Genomic DNA, 17,156 nt, shown 5'->3' with positions numbered 1-17,156 from the left:
AAAAACAAATGTTTCACTATATACTTTTTAATACAGCCTAAAAATGCTTATTTGATTAATAATTATTTTACAAAATAGCTATAAAATTTAAGCTGTAAAAAAATCTATTACAGTTTTTCCAATGGTTGTTGTATTCTCATATAGAATGTTATTTAACCCCAAGGAAATAATAAAAACCTAATCTATTGAAATCCTATTATCCAGGCACAGTGGCTCACACCCATAGTCTTAACTACTTGGCAAGCTGAGATTTGGAAGATAACATCTTGAGATTGGATGGAGCAAGAAATTGATGAGACCCCATCTCAACCAATAAAATGCTAGACATAATGGCATGTGCTCTTACAGCAACAATTTAAGAAAGCAGAATAGGAGGATCATAGTCCAAGGTAGCCAGGGCAAAAGTGAGACCTTATTCAAAAGCAACAAAAGAAAAATGCACTGCAACATAGATCATAGCAGGCACACTACCCATTTTGATAAATGGTAGATAGATCGAGAGTTAGGAAGATAGAATCATCAAAAAACATAGCAAGGGAGGAAGTAAGGAAGTCTGGACTCTGGATTATTTAAACCTGTCAGAACAGATATTAAACTTTTTGAGGAAGTCAGCTCTCCCAACCATTTTCATTCTTCAAGGTGATCACGGAGTGAAGCAATTTATTTAGTGATTCACTAGCTTTATTGACCTTCTGTACATTTATTCATTTCTTGGCACCAATACCAGAAAAACAAATGTAAACTCCTTTCCTGAGAAAGGTCAGAAATGGTGAGTGACTGGAAAACAGCTTGGAGGGGAAGTGAACTAACAGCCCCCAGTCCCGGGAACATGAAGTGGAAACGGAACTCATATGTCAGATAAATATTTCATCACTTTGACACATTTTTTATTCAGTTTGTTAAAAACTCAACAAAACAACCTCAGGAATTCCTGATATTCCTGACTGGAATCACAAGGTTTTAATGTAAATAATAGTAAGAAAAGGATCCTATTGAAGATACATGAAACATGTGTTGATCCCATGCTACCTTGAGTGAACAGTTAGTTATTTTATAATTCATATGACAAAATAAAGCCTCTTAGTCTGTGTCAAGTAGCTTCATTTCTTCTCAAATTCAATGGAATCATTGTGAACAATGAACACCTTGCTGCTGAGTGAATGGCTACTCACTGTCTTAGTCCTTCCTTGCCTGCACCAAGACACTGTCATACTCAAAGCAGGTGGTTTCCCTTAAGTTCTCTTCAGAAAACCTGATTTTTTAAAAGCCTACTCTTCTATTTGTTTTTTTCTTGTCTTTCTTTACAGGACTCTCTCCTCTCCTGTACTTAGAGAGCTGCAGGCCTCTTCTATGCTCACTCAATGTGCTCTGACACCCTCAGCCACACCCACTGCCTACCATCATTTACTACTGAAAACATTCATCTGCAAAACTGTAATTGGTGGTTATCAGTTAATGGGCTGACTAATGAATACAGTTCAGAGTTGCAAAGTTAAAACACAAAGCATCAAAAAGTGAAGGATTTGGAGTTGAACCCAAGAAAGGACAAATGGGCTAGGATTGTCAGCTACAGGCACTGCTCCAAGATGAGAAAAGAGAAGACCTCCAGATAGCAGAGAAACCAATTTAATCATGTATATAAAGAGCTTTTGACAAGCTCTTAGAAAAGCACCTATTAGAAATTCACAAATTTGTTTTACTTCTGATAATTGCTATTAAAATTAATCAAACATGCTATGTAAATGCCTGTTAAACGTATTTAGATTTTGGAGATTGCCATTAAACAGATGAGAACATAATGAAAGTGCACTTTCACCATAATTGTCATTAGCATAGCTAATTGTTTGTGTTCAGTTAAACGTTAAAGTATAGAGCTATTCACTTACCAAACAGTCATCTCAACTCAACTCATTCAACTCATTCAAAAGAGAATGAGGAAATAGGTAAGCTAAAGAAATATCCTGCTGTAAATTTTGAAATAACAAGAAGTAAAGAAAAATTTTCCATGTGGGGCAGGAAGATACCTCCAAACTTATTTTGTGAGGTTGGCATTGCACTCATACTGAAGGCAGACCAAAAACACAAGATAACCACAGTCCAATATAGAAATCAACGCACACCAAGTTAGCTGGATCAATAATTTTATTCATTTATTTCAAAGTCTTATAGGAACTTATTTAAGAAACACACATATGCAGAAAGTGGCATGACACATTTTGTACAAGCAACGTTCATGAGAAAAAAGCTCATTGAGACAATTCTGATTCAACTTTCTGAATTTCCAGATTAAGAGGAGCAGATTTCAAAAAAAAGCCAAATGATAATGCTGATTTCTGGGTGTTGAGATAAAAGGAATATATACTCTTTGTACCTTTCTGTCTTATTCAAGTTCTGCTCACACCCTCCTTTTTAATCCGAGTAAACAAAAATGCCATTTTTCTAGTCACAACAGCTCATATCTATTAGCCACTTGCATCCAAGTTTTCCCTTAGCTGTTCTGCTATTATATTAGAGCTATTTGTTAACAGCATTTTGTTGTGCAAAGAACACATGAATAGGCATTTAATTGCATGAGGGATTTGTACTGAAACCATTTTAATAAATCAAGCTTGGAGCATCTGCAAACATTTCTACCTAAACTGCATATTTGCAGGAAAACAACCAAAACACACCAAAGCTCTGAATTAAAATCAAGATGAAATATTTCAACAAAACCTTCTGCCAAAGGCACAGTAGAAAACCCTTAATGTTTTATACACAACTGTGATTGTTTAATGAAGAATCAATTGTCTTGATGCAAAAGAGCAAAACTTTCCAGACAGAAAAACAATGTTTTCTGTAATTCATATTCAATGAGAAAAAATAGAGAAATCAAAGGATTAGGGAAAATAATATCAAATGTAACTAGTGTGGTTTACTTGTTCCAATAAGAGCACATTGCTAGTGTTCTTGAAAACAACAGAATGCAATTGTGCTGACATACCCATAAAACATCACAGGGAGAAGGCACCTATTACTGATAACAGGTGGAAAATGAGCCATTTATCTTCTAATTTCCAGAAGTGGATTTGAAAGCAGAGGTACAAACAGATATTTTGTTGTTGTTGTTGTTTTTATCTTGTATTTATGCTCCATATAACACATGCTAGACCTGCTTCACCAGTTTCCACTTCCATATCCTGACCATTTTTTAGATAAAGAAATAAATTTGTGGGTAAAAAGAATAGCAATTTTCTCAACATAATCTCCTCTGAAATTTGATTTTCATATCTTCACAGACTTGAACATGTTTCTAGCTAACATCAGTAAAGTAAGAAGCCAATGGTATTGCCAGGCTTGGGGGTGGTACATGCCTGTAATCCCAGCTACTCAAGAGGCAGCAGCAGGAGAAAAGAGAGTTTGTAACTAGTCTGGGAAAAGGTAGTGAACCTCTCTCTGGAAAACAAATTATAAGCAAAATGGTAGTGAGAATGTCTGAAGTGGTAGAACTTTGGGCTGGCTCTTCTACAAGCTCCTAAAAGCCAATAAATCAATAGAATTGCTCAACAGGTTGGCCATATAATAATAGGACACAGAAATTATATATTATAGATATATGATAGATAAATTACAGCCATGTATTGAAGAAAATTGAAAATGCATGCAATCTCAGTCACAAATTTTCATAATGAAATGGATAATATTAGAGAAAAGTAGAAATAAAACAAATACCCACCAACAGACTAAGGAATAAACAATACAGGTATACTCATCTCATATAATATATTATTCTTCAGCCTAACTAAGTAGGACAACATTTGGTCTATAGTATCATTTAAAGCTAAGGATGCTTTGCTAAGTCTTGAATCTGTTGGTGAGAGTAAGGTATTGAACTCTCTCACTATTGTTATGCTGGGGTCTCTGGGTGTTTTTGAAGTCCAGAAGTATTTGTTAAATGTGCTTGGGTACCCCAACATTTGATGCATATATGTTGACAACTGTTGTTCTTACCTCTTGATGGATTGGTAGTTTTGCTAACACAAAGTGACCTTTGTCTCTTCTGACTACTTTTAGTTCAAAGACAATTTCATCACACACAGACATAATAATCCCTGCCCACTTTTAGAGGTTATTTGTCAGCAAAAGCCTTTCCCATCCTTTCTGCCTAAGCCCAAATTTGTTTTTGTCAGACAGATGAGTTTCTTGTAGGTCACCAATTATCATGTCTTGATGTTTGTAATCCAATTGCCTTTCTATATCTTTAGACTGGAGAGTTGAGGCTATTAACATTCAGTGTCAAGTTATATAAATATCATACATATATATGTGTGTATACATATATACACACATGCATATATATAAATGTATATATAACATGATTGCAATGGTGGAACTATGCACATGATAAGAGGGAGAGAAGAGAGAGAAAATTAATTATGGAGGATGAAAATCATCAAAATATTTTACAGTTTAGGTGGTGGGGGGGTGTAGTTGAGGAGGTGGGAGGGAAGGGATGGTAGGGGAAAAACGAAAGAGGAGGCTACAATGCTTGATAAGAAATGTATTCATTATCTTGCTCATGTAACTGCAACCCCTCGGCACAGTATTTTCACAATAAAAAAAACTGTTTAAAAAAACCCATCAAAATAACTTCTGTCTATGTATGAAGATGGCACCAGGAAACTGAAACCTGTTGAACCAAGAGGAATAAGGCAAGACGGGGGAAAGACAGCAATGAGAGTGTTTTGATGAAATTATAACATGTACCCATGTGAATCGCCATGGTAAAACCAATTTGTACAGTTTCTATATGTTAAAGGCAAATAGATAAACAACATGAGTGTACAACCAGCTATCGTGGGGGCAGGCATTGAGCTAGGGGGAGAATACTGGGAGAGGGTAAATCAGGGTAAATGTAATTCAATTATTTCATATGCACATGTGTGAACAGAACAATGAACTCTGTTGACATGATTTTTAAAAGGGGGAATGAGGGAGATTAGTGGGGTGTACTACATGTATATATGAAAATGTCACAGATTAAATCTCTCTTGTACAATTAATATACACTAACAAATTCTTAAAAGAAACAGTGCAACTATAATACATACTTATGTGCATTGAAACTTTAAAACAATGTAAATAAAATACACCAGACACCAAAACTGATACTAGGAGTGCATTGACAATCAGCTGCCCTGAAAAATGCTGGGAGCAGCTGGACACAAGTGGCTTGCACTATTAATCCTAGCTACTCAGGAGGCTGAAATCTGAAGATTGTGGTTCAAAGCCAACCCAGGCAGAAAAGCTTGTGAGACTCTTACCTCCAACAAACTACTCCTTCCTCCAAAAAGCTAGGTATAGCTCAAGTAATAGAGTACATTATAAATACGTTAGAAACAATAGCAAGAAAGAAAAAACCACTTGTGTGCCTATCTTGGGGTTCATTTTGCTTAACATAATCTTATCTGGTCATATGTACCCAGCTCTGACCTTTTCTACTTGTCCCAGACATAAACTAGTATTGCAAATAAGGGAAACCATGGGACCTATGTTTCTTTGGGCCTGGCTTACTTCACTTAATATAATTTTTTCCAAGTCTTTCCATTTCCTAACAAATGAGGCAATGTCATTCTTTCTGATGGAGGCATAGAATTCACACACACACACACACACACACACACACACACACACACACACACACACATATCACATCACATTTTCTTGATCCATTTCATCTACTGAGGGGCATCTGGGTTGGTTCCATATCTTAACTATGGTAAATAATGCTGCAATAAACATTGTTATGCTGGTAGCATTAGTACGGTCTTGTTTGTGTTCATTTGGGTAAATGCCCCAAAGTGGGATTGCAGGGTCCTAGGGGAGCTCTATGTGGAGTCTTTTGAGGAACCTCCATACTACTTTCCAAAGTTGTTGAACAAGTTTACACTCCTACCAACAATGCAGTAAGGTTCCCTTCTGTCCACATCCCCTCCAGCATCTGTTGTTGTTAGAGTTCTTGATTTTTGCCATTCTAACTGGAGTGAGGTGGTATCTCAATGTTGTTTTGATTTGCATTTCTTTTATGGCTAGGGAGGTTAAACATTTCTTCATGCGTCTATTAGCCATTCTTATTTCCTTTTCAGAGAAGTTTCTGTTTAAGTCTTTAGCCCACTTATTTATTGGGCAGTTGTTTCTTTGAGGATTTGTTACTGGGAGATTTAATTTTTTGAGTTCCAAGTATATTTTAGATATGAGACCCTTGTCCGTTGTATGGTTAATGAAGATCTTCTCCCAATCCGTGGGCTTTCTATTGATCTTGCTAGCTATGTCCTTTGCCATGCAGAAGCTCTGTAGCTTCATGCAATCCATTTGTCCAACCTTTCTTTGATTTGTTGTGTTTCTGGGTTTCTATTAAGAAAATTTCAGCCTGTGACAAAGAGACCTAGGGTTTCTCCTATTCCATCATGTAATGTTTTCAGGGTGTCTTCTTTGACTCCAAGGTCTTTGATCTATTTGGAGTTGATTCTGGTGCACGGTGATATATAAGGGTCTAGCTTTAGTTTTCTACAAGTATTTAACCAATTCTGCCAGCACCATTTACTGAAGAGGCTGTCTTTCTTCCATTCTATTTTTTAGCTCCCTTATTGAAGATTAGATGGCTATCGGTCTATGGATTCATTTCTGGGTTTTCAGTTCTATTCCATTGGTCCTGAGGTCTGTTCTTGTGCCAGTACCAAGCTGTTTTGATTATTATGCCTTTGTAGTAGAGTTTGAAATTCGGTATTGATATTCCTCCAACACTGTTCTTTCTGTTGAGGATCGTTTTGTGCTGTTCGGGGTCTTTTATTGTTCCATATGAATTTTTGGATTGCTTCTTCTATCTCATTGAAAAATGAGGTTGGAATATTGATAACTGTGGCACTGAATTTGTGGATAGCCTTGGGAAGTATTGCCATTTTCACAATGTTGATCCTTCCAATTTAGGAGCATGGGAGTTTTTTTCCACTTCCTAAGTTCTGTTTTGATTTCCTTTTTCAGGTTTTTGAAGTTTTCATCATAGAGGTCCTTCACTTCTTTAGTTAAGTTAATTCCTAGGTATTTTATTTTTTGTGGGGCTATTACAAAAGGAGTTGCTTTCCTGATTTTAGTCGCACTCTTCTCATTGTTGGCATACAGAAAAGCCATTGATTTTTGAGGGTTAATTTTATACCCTGCTACTTTGCAGGGTATAAAAATCACCTCTAGTAATTTGGACACACTCTAACACAACGATGTAAACTATAGTATATTTGGCACATAAACTAGCCATACAGCCACTTCTTATCATCATTAAGTGTTATGCTCTGTATGTCACTGCCTGACTATGCTTTCATGAAACTGGAAAGGAAACAGGTTTATACACACCAGCTTCACATCATACACATGACATTGGGCAATGTCATTATTTTAGCAATAGTGTCAAGTGATAGAAATTTTACAGTCCGTTGCAGTTTTAGGGCATGCCTGTCTCATGATGGTCTATTATTGGCCTAAACATTGCTATACAGTAAATGACTCTGTGGACATAGGTTCATTTTCTTTATACACCAATTTTTCCTGCATTGTTTTTGCTCATAAGCAATATTTTAGATACACATGCAACAATATACATGGCTATTTTCCTGAATAGATGTAGAGGCTTTTGCTCACAAATGGCCCCTATAAGTGGGCCAGGATTATTATGCCTATGTGTGATGAAACAGTCTTTGAACTGAAAGTAGTCAGAAGAGACAAAAGAGGTTAGAACAACTACTGTTAAGATATGTGCATCAAATGTTGGGTTCCCAACATATATATGTATGTATGTATATATATATATATATTATATATATATAAATTTAGATGAAGACTAAATTATGTAATACATATATATATATATATTATAATGTACCATGTGATATTTTTTGTTGCTTTGTATGTTTCTCCCCCATGGTAAAACCCCTGTTTTCACTGTATTTGATGTCGGCCTAATTTGGGGAGGGGAAGGGAAAAAGCAAAATGTTTAAATAGGGATACAGGTTGATCCATTGTAACAATGAGATGTACAAGACACTATGTTGAAAACAAATTTTATGAATTGGGAGAGTGGAGGTGGTAGTATAGTTGCGGAGATGGGAGGGAAGGGATGGTAGGGGAAATACAAAGGATGAGGCAACAACGTTTGATAGGAAATGTACTCATTACCTTACTCGTGTAACTATAACCCCTCTGTGCAGTATTTTTACAATAAAAAACTTATAAAAATTCTTGAAATGACAGCCACACTGAAGATAAAAAGATCGCTTATTGCCAAGCATTCTGAAGGAGATGGGGGAAAGGTTGCATGAGTAAAATACAGAGAATCATCATGGTAGTCTCTTGTTGCGTGTGATACGATAGTATAATCATAGCCTCATGACATTTGTCTATATCCACAGAGCTTTACCATATAAAGAATAAACCTTAATGTGAGTGAATTCAAACACAATTTGGTAGGATGGAGTATATAAATGTACAAAACTAACTTTATTATAAACCCATGAAACAATTCATTGATTGGAGGAAAAGATGCTATTCCATATATTTCTGGAAATCTATGCAGTCCTGGGAAGCAATATATTCCTTATTTTGGATAAGAGAACAAATTTTAAATATGTCATTGTAATGTTCTGGTTGATAAAATGAGTTCCTGAAGCACGGGCTCAGAGGAGAAGAGAGATAAGTAGGGACAAGGTATCATTCGGGTCAGGGTAGCTGGTGGATGGGTTGGGTTCAAGATCATACCATAGCTTATAGGACCACTGATATCAGATACTTGGAACTTCATTACACAGCAATGGCCAGTCTGAAAGACACACCAACCCAACTACAATGGCTTTGTTTCTCTTGTGTGAGCACCTGATGAGCAGTTCCCTGCAGGGTATGGAATCAGAGCTTTTGGATGCCTCTTGGTAGATGTGGAAAGAGCGAGGGCATGAGCTCTATATGCCTGCGAGAAAACTGACCATCAACCCCAGCCTTCAATGAGCCTATGTCCTTCTCCCCTTGGAACACGTTATGAGCTATTGGATAGCATGGAGAAAATACTCTATAATTGAATACATTTTCCTCACTGGAAGATAATTTCTAGAGATTTGAGATTGGTATGTGTTTACCTAAGTGGAAAGAAGTTCATCTGCTAACTACCACAGTTTACCACTCTTAATATTACACATGGTTGAAGTGAGTTAAGTCTGAAATCACTCTGACTATTGGTACCTATTCCAGATGTCAGAGAAAAGCAATATAAAAGGGCCAACTGTTCATTTTTCCTCTACCACAAGAAAAGAATGGTCCTTCATAATTAAAATGGCAACTGTCCACACAAAGGATCACTCTTTAAGGACAAAGCAAATGCTGATAGGTCATTGTCTGTGTCAATGATGTTGCACTAATTGAGCTATGAGTCCATTTATCCTTCTGATGACACCAGATTAGACTTTGTTTTCTGTACATCAAGGTTTTTGTTTGCAGCAATAGTGACGTAATTATTCCTTTGTATGGACAAGTTATTGGTTGAAATTTCCAGTATCAGAAATTATTATCACATGGTCAAGGTGTTCATATTTGTTTTGCTTGAACTAACAATCAACTTTTCTTATGAGGAAAGCTCATTGCGTTTAAATTCATTGGGATTCAGAAATAGTGATAAGCATATGATACACAAATGAACCATATCCTTTTCCTCTAGGGTTAGAAATGTGCTTTTAGTATCTGAGGAACTGAAGTGCTCTCACTTGGTACTTTTATCTACAAATCAACCCACTGCAGAGCAAATAAATATTGCTCTCATTTGAACATTACACAGCATATACATGTCTTGTGATATTACACAGTACCCCATCAATGTATATAATTTTATTTGCAAGACATGTTTTGAAAATGGCTGTTGTTTTCCATATTCAAATTGATACCAAAACAATTAGAATTTGCAGAAAATACAGAAACAGTTCTTTTTTAACTTGAATTGTTGCTTTTCAAGTCTCAGACTATTTAGATTGTGGAATTGTAGATAAAAGATACACAGGGTGCAGTGGTACAGCTTGCAATCCCAGCTACCCAGGAGGCAGAGGTAGAGGAAATGTTCACAAGAAATCTTACCTGAAAACACACTTAAACCAGCAAAGGGATATCAGAGTGCTTTCCTCTCAAGTACAAGGCCCTGAGTTCAATCCCTGTTATTGAAAAAAGTACCAAAAATAAGATAAAGAAATAAAGACATATTTACACCAATTTGCTCATTCAACATATCGGTACTAGGCTCAGTGTTACATACTCACAAGAGGAATTAGAAAAGCAAACACTAATCTCCCTGTTAGAATCCCTGTGACAGAGCCACAGGGCCTTACAGCATTCAGAACCATCATTCTCTACAGATTCTGAGACAAGGGAATCATACCTGTCTCCTGGGAAAGGAGATGTGTGTGCCTTCCATAGCATTTGCAAAGTACACTTTCCTCCTTTTAAATGCAATATCCCATGAAAACCACACACTGTCACCCTTGAAGCTGTTGCATAGGACATCCCTAGCTTCTTACACTGAAGCAAGTCTGATTTGATGAGTTAATTCTTGCACTGATGGTGTCCTAAGTGATTTGTAAGAAAATGGGAAAACTTGGAGAAAATTATATTAAGCAAAATAAGCCAGACTCAAAGTAACATAGCTTGCATGGTTCCCCTCATTTGTTGTATGTAGAATGTGCCTATATATCTACAAGTAAACACATTGGATGGTAAAAAAAAAAAACTGACATGATAAATTATACAAGACTCTAGACACTCACACCGTGAGACCAAAGAAGGATACCCTTAGGAGAGGTTTAACAGCCATGTGCATATGATCTTATATAATGATATTTATCAAAATGAACTCCAAGAAGTAGAAACAAGAGGCTTTTTTGTTCCTTTCATTTTTTTTATTTTCTCCTTTGTCATTGTACCTTTATTCTTGTTTTTAAGTTTATTTGTTTTGGGGAGGGTAAAGGGGAGCACAGAAATGGTGGAGCAAAGGGTGAATGGATGAAACGCTGGTGCTCACTAGACACTATGTTGAAAATAAACTACATCTTGTGGAAGGGATGATAAGGAGGGGAAAACTGAAAGAAAGCCAGGAAAAGGGGGAGATTGTTCAAAAAGAAATGTACTTATTTCCTGATTTGTATAACTTTAACCCCTCTGTACATCATCTTTACAATAGGAGGAAAAAGGAGGAGGAGGGGGAGGAGGAGGAGGGAGAGGAGGAGGAGGGGGAGGAGGAGGAGGGGGAGGAGGAGGAGAAGAAGGAGAAGAGGAGGAATTATTTAAAATACAGAGTTTATTGCTAAGAATGTGCAATTTCCATTTCTAAAGAAGTCAGTAGATTCAATACATTTTCAAGTAAGCCCTGTTGCTTAAGTAGAAATGACTTCAAATTATCAAGCAGTCATTATTTGGTTACTTTTTCTTTCTTGTGGACTTATTTAAGAGATTGTCTTGAGTGCTTGTTTGAGAGAAGACTAGATATTTCTGAAGAATTCATATCAGGAGAAAGATGACATGTTAATAATCCTCCGCAAATAATAGAGGGGGATGCTGAGGGTTGACGGTCTGTCTATGCCTGTGAGCCGAGGCCATGCACCAGGACCAGCAAGGAGATGAGTTTCCCAGGGACAGTAGGGATTTTTTTTAAAAAAGAAAGTACAATTGGTAAAACCACTGGATTTCCTTCCAAATTACTACCCAGCAATAATATCATTTCCGAGACAATATCCAAGCTGTAGTGTGAAGGGCAAGAGAAAGGAAGGTTTATATAAAATAATATTTTTCTCATGTCAAGCCGAGCTACACCTCGGCATGGGCAGCCGTTTCAATGTAATCTCAGTCAGCTGAGCTAAAAAGCCCTCAGCCTCGAGCAGACAGCTCCCAACCCTGGCATTTCTTCTCCTGTGACTTTCATTTCAGAATCTGACAGAGACAAGCTGTTGAGTCTCCACCATGGGAAGTAAAAACATCAGTAGTGGATGAATGTTAGGTTTTATTCATTTGATATCTACCCTTCCCCACTTCCAGAACCGTGATTTTCTGCTCACAGCACGTAGCTTCCTTGTGGTTCACCAAGTCTTGCTCTTCCTCACCCTCCTCAGGAGAAGCGGGCATCCAAGGCTCAGGGGCCAAGGACTCAATCACTTCTCACTACTGAGCAGAATCTTGGGCAGGTGGATGAACTTGGCCATGGAGGACTTAAGTGTTAGGCTTGGGTGAGGACACCTGGAGGATGGGCTGTGTCTTTGTCCTGAGGTTTCTGGTAACACAAGTGTTTCAGTCTTTCCCAGATGCTATAACAAGTTACAGTACATTGGGTGTCTTACTTAGCAAATATTTCTCCTTAACTCTTACGGAATCTGGGAAGTCTAACATCAAAACAACAGATTCAGTGTCGGTTGAAAGCTCATTTCTTGCCTGAAGATGAAAGATGGGCAGAAAGAACTAGGCACCTCTTGGGCCTCTTGTGTGAGGGCACACATCCCCTTCAGCAGGAATCGCCATCACTTCTCAAAGGGTCTTGTCCTGAGAATCCTTGGGGGTTAGGATTTCAGTGTGAGAATTTTGAAGGGACTCAATTAGTCCCTATTAGAAAGGTTTTGAATGACAGCCACTACCTTACCACATGGTGTGTACTAGCCCTAGGACAAAGCTTATACAGAGAAGAGCAGAGATCTGAAATGGAGAGAGAAGGTGTGTGTGTGTGTGTGTGTGTGTGTGTGTGTGTGTGTGTGTGTGTGTGTGTGTGTGTGTGTGTGTGTGTGTGTGTGTGTGTGTGTGTACCCTACATACATTTATAGTACATATATGTATATATCTATACATACACACACACCTTTCATGTATAAGGTCTATATGGTACTATATGTGTGTGTATATACCTTTCATTTACTTCAACTAAGAATAATTTTTAAAATAATTAATTATTTTGCATTCACTGCTTAAGCCAGATTGAATTGACTTCCTGTCTTTCCTCCACTTGCAATCAGATCCTTAAAAACACAATCAATGAATCCCAAGGTAAGTATTTAAATGTTTTTTTTCTTTCATGCAATTGTTTCTAACATATTTATAAGATGATTTCCATGTTGCTTTGTATGCCCCTCCCCCAAGGTATAACCCCTGCTTTCACTGTATTTGATGTTGGTATAATTTGTGGAGGGGAAGAGCAAAAACAAATCGTTTAACTAGGGATACAGGTGGACCCATTGCAACAATGAGATGTACAAGTCATTATGTCGAAAAACAAACTTTACAACTTTTGTGGGGGGAGGCTCAGGTGGGAGAGTGGTGGGGGGAGTATGGGAAGGGATGGGAAGGGGAAGCAAAGAGGAGGCAACAATGCTTGATAAGAAATGTACTCGTTATCTTGCCCATGTAATTGTAACCCCTCTGTATGGTATTCTCACAATAAAAAAAAAATGAAAAAGAAAAGAAAAAACACACACAAAATCAGACAGAAAGACCATAAAGCACGAGTCAAGGCACACTAGAAATTTGGCTACTTGACATTCAAATGCCAAGGCTGCCACTCACTCTGGAGCAACAGACTTTGCCACTCTGTACTTCCCACCCCTGAATATGAAGTACAGACTCCAGAACACCCTTCCCAGTGTCTTTAGCATGAAGATGTGACCGATTTGCACATTTTCATCCATGTAGTTTGCTTCCTGGGGAATGCCCTCCAGAAGGTACCATCTTCATACAATGCAATTTGAGAAGCATTGACACCGGCCTCTGCATCATGCGTAGACATAGACAAGAAGAAAAGACGGCAGTGCCTTCCCTTTCCTGCGTGTGGTCACCAGACCCAAGCAATGAAAATGATAGCCTCATTTAACTACTTGATTCTACAAAACAGAACGTGGAGGCAGCCAAGGAGCGGGGGTGGGGAGCAATCATCACAGTCTTGTGGCCAGTGGCCGCCATAGATGAACCTGGATTCCATGTAGTTTGGACAATTGGAAAGATAATGGTGTTGGACTTGAAAAACAGATCTAGGCAGCTCTATTTCGAGTGCTACCAGCTGGCTTGCTTATTTCTGGAGTCAAAATTTTTCTCCAGGAAAAAAAAAAACCAATAATCTGTGGGACTAACCTTTTGCAGGTGAGTTTGAGTGGCAGTTGCTATGCGACTCACCAGGGAAGAGCTATAATCTGCAGGAGCCGAGTGGAAAGCAACAATGTGGTGTGGCAGTGTAACAGAAGTGGTAAAAAGCAGCCAGTTCCATCTTTGAGGTTCACTTTTGTTATTGTACTAAATGGCAAAAAAATAGGTTTCAGGCATTTGGGGGTCTTCGTGTTTGCTTAAAATATTTTAACAATTTTTGTGACATTGATAGACCCTCACAGATAAAACCTGTTGTGATTTTTGAGATTCTTCCCTTTCCAGTTTTAAATTTATCCACTATTTACATAAAAAGTGAAATCGACATAAGTCCAAAGTTATAGACTGTAAGTTTTCACTCTAAAAACAAAAATGATCACTAATGAATAAAACATTGCCTTCCTTGCCACTAATGTACAAAGCATCTATCCAGTCGGGTTTTTATGGTTTGAACAATAAAAAGATGTAAATGTCTAATTCTAAAAAAAAAAATCACCTAGTACTCACAATTCAAGTTGTATATTCCAAAATCACATTATGTTGGATTATCTTTTGTTGCTCTTTTTTGTGCTTGCAGCTTTAGTGGTACTAGGGATTGAACTCAGAGCCTTGCTCTCGCTGGACAGGCACTTCACCACTGGGCCATTTGACCAGCCCTCTTTCGTATCAGTTACTTTCAAGGTAGTATCTTCCTTTTTGTCCCAGACAGCTTGGACTGTAATCCTCCTCCTTCTGCTCCCCTATGTGGTTGTGAATGACAGGCATATGCCATTGCATCCAGCCAGTAAGCGTCTCCTGTTGCTGAGATAACAAGATAACTGCCACGGTGCCCAGCTATTGGTTGAGATGGAGTCTCACAAATGTCTTTCTGCCCAGGCTGGCCTCAAACCACGATGCTCCAGTCTCCAATGTATAATTAGCTAGGATTACAGGCTGGAGCCACTGTCCCTGCTAAATTCTTCATACTGATCTAGGAATGGTCAACCATCAAATATACATGGACGTTTTCAATAGCCATCACTTTTCTCCATTTCTCCCCATGTTTCCCCTGCACCCTTGTATTTTACTGTCCTTGACAAGTGTGAGTTCTTTTTCACCTCATTACTTATTTGAAGCTCTGCTGCCTTTCTCCTGCTGCGTGTTCTAGCCTTCAAGTGGAAGAGCCTCAGTAATTGAGCTTAGTTTTTCCCCAGTTCATCAGTGCTGGTCTGCACCAAGTCCAACTCCCACAGGAAAGTTCCCTCATCATAAACCGTCACAGAAAAGCAGGCAAACATCAGAGAGGTGAGCATCTCACTCTTGAGAAGACACTGGGTGGTTTTTCTCCATCTCTCCTGGTATTTAATTTGCAGCACAAGGTCACTTCCAAGTATCATTGACCAGAAATCCTTTTACAATTTCATATTCAATTTAGGTTCAAATATGTGTATGGCCTGAAATTATTTCTAGAAAAAAATATTTTCCTAAAACTCTGTCACTACTAACAACCTAAAACTGAACAGAATAGGAATAAAAATGCCTTCCAAAGCACATGCTTTAATAGGAATGAGAGCGCATTCAGAAGGACACAGAAGCAGGCAGCTGCCCTAGAGGGCTCTACCTACTTCAGGATCACATGAAGTACTCCATTGCCAGAGTCTGCTTTAGATGGACCATGAGCCTAACTTGAAAAGTCCAACTAGAAATAAGAAAATGTCTATGCATAAGAAGAAAGGAAAAAATAGTTCTAGAATAAAGCTACTTTTCATTGGAATTAAAAACAATTTGTAGCCGGGCGCTGGTGGCTCACGCCTGTAATCCTAGCTACTCAGGAGGCTGAGATCTGAGGATCGCGGTTCAAAGCCAGCCCGGGCAAGAAAGACCGTGAGACTCCTATCTCCAATAAACCACCAGAAAACCGGAAGTGACGCTGTAGCTCAAGTGGTAGAGCGCTCGCCTTGAGCTGAAGAGCTGAGGGACAACGCCCAGGCCCAGAGTTCAAGCCCCACGACCAACAAAAAAAAAAAAAAAAAAAAAAAAAAAAACAATTTGTAGATTCACAGGAAATCTGATTTTATGAGGAGAAAGCTGAGGGAAATTAAAGTTAGATGTGAATGTAATACAGATGACCTGAGCTCCAAAGCAATAGAAAAATATGGCAAAGAAAATTGGCAAATGGAAATTGTATAGCATTATGTGGTGGATTGTGTCATCTGCCTTAAGTCTGGTTTCCTTTTGAGCTAATCATAATCCAGAACAATAGACACACACACACACACACACACACACACACACACACACACACACACACACATACACAGAGATACAGAGAGAGAGAGAGAATACAGAGAGAGAGAGGAATTAAGCAGTACACAAATAGACAATCAAGCTGAGAATGGCTCAAAGGTTATGATGAACATAAATGATCAGGACCATTGTCACAAAACTGTAGACTATCAAATAGTCAAAGAAGATGGTAAGAATAGTCAGAGTGGAGAGAAAAGGGGCCCACAAAGCAATGATAAGTAGGCCAACAGCAATTTTTTCTTCACAGCTACAAGGAAAACCAGAGACGTAAAACTATCTTTATCTGGTGACAAAATAATGATAATCAATTTGGAAGTTGTACACAGCAAAATCACCTTTCTAGAATGAAGATAATGTAAACACATTCTCACATGGAAGTTGGGGAAGCCTGCTATCATAAAAGCATCATTTGAAGAGGGTGACCCATACACAGGAAGCAAAGGATCCCAGAAAAGCAGTGTCAGGGACATACAGAGACATGGAAACCCAACCCTGGGAAGCCAGCCAGCAGGTTCATACAGGGGTAACAAGCCTTCATTCACTGGTGGCAGCAAGGCATAACTGTGAACTAGGCAAGGCTTGAAACACCATAGCATAGCATGTGATTTGGAAAGGGAATGCTCAGAACTGTACAAGTCCAAGACGTACACAGAGAAGATTGATTCTAAATTTCATTATATGCACATGTTAAACTCTCAATGACA

Source organism: Dipodomys merriami, unplaced genomic scaffold, assembly GCF_024711535.1.
Source record: "Dipodomys merriami isolate MVZ:Mamm:240054 unplaced genomic scaffold, mDipMer1.0.p SCAF_39, whole genome shotgun sequence".
NCBI classification, from domain to species: domain Eukaryota; kingdom Metazoa; phylum Chordata; class Mammalia; order Rodentia; family Heteromyidae; genus Dipodomys; species Dipodomys merriami.
Note: the sequence above shows the minus strand (reverse complement) of the source record.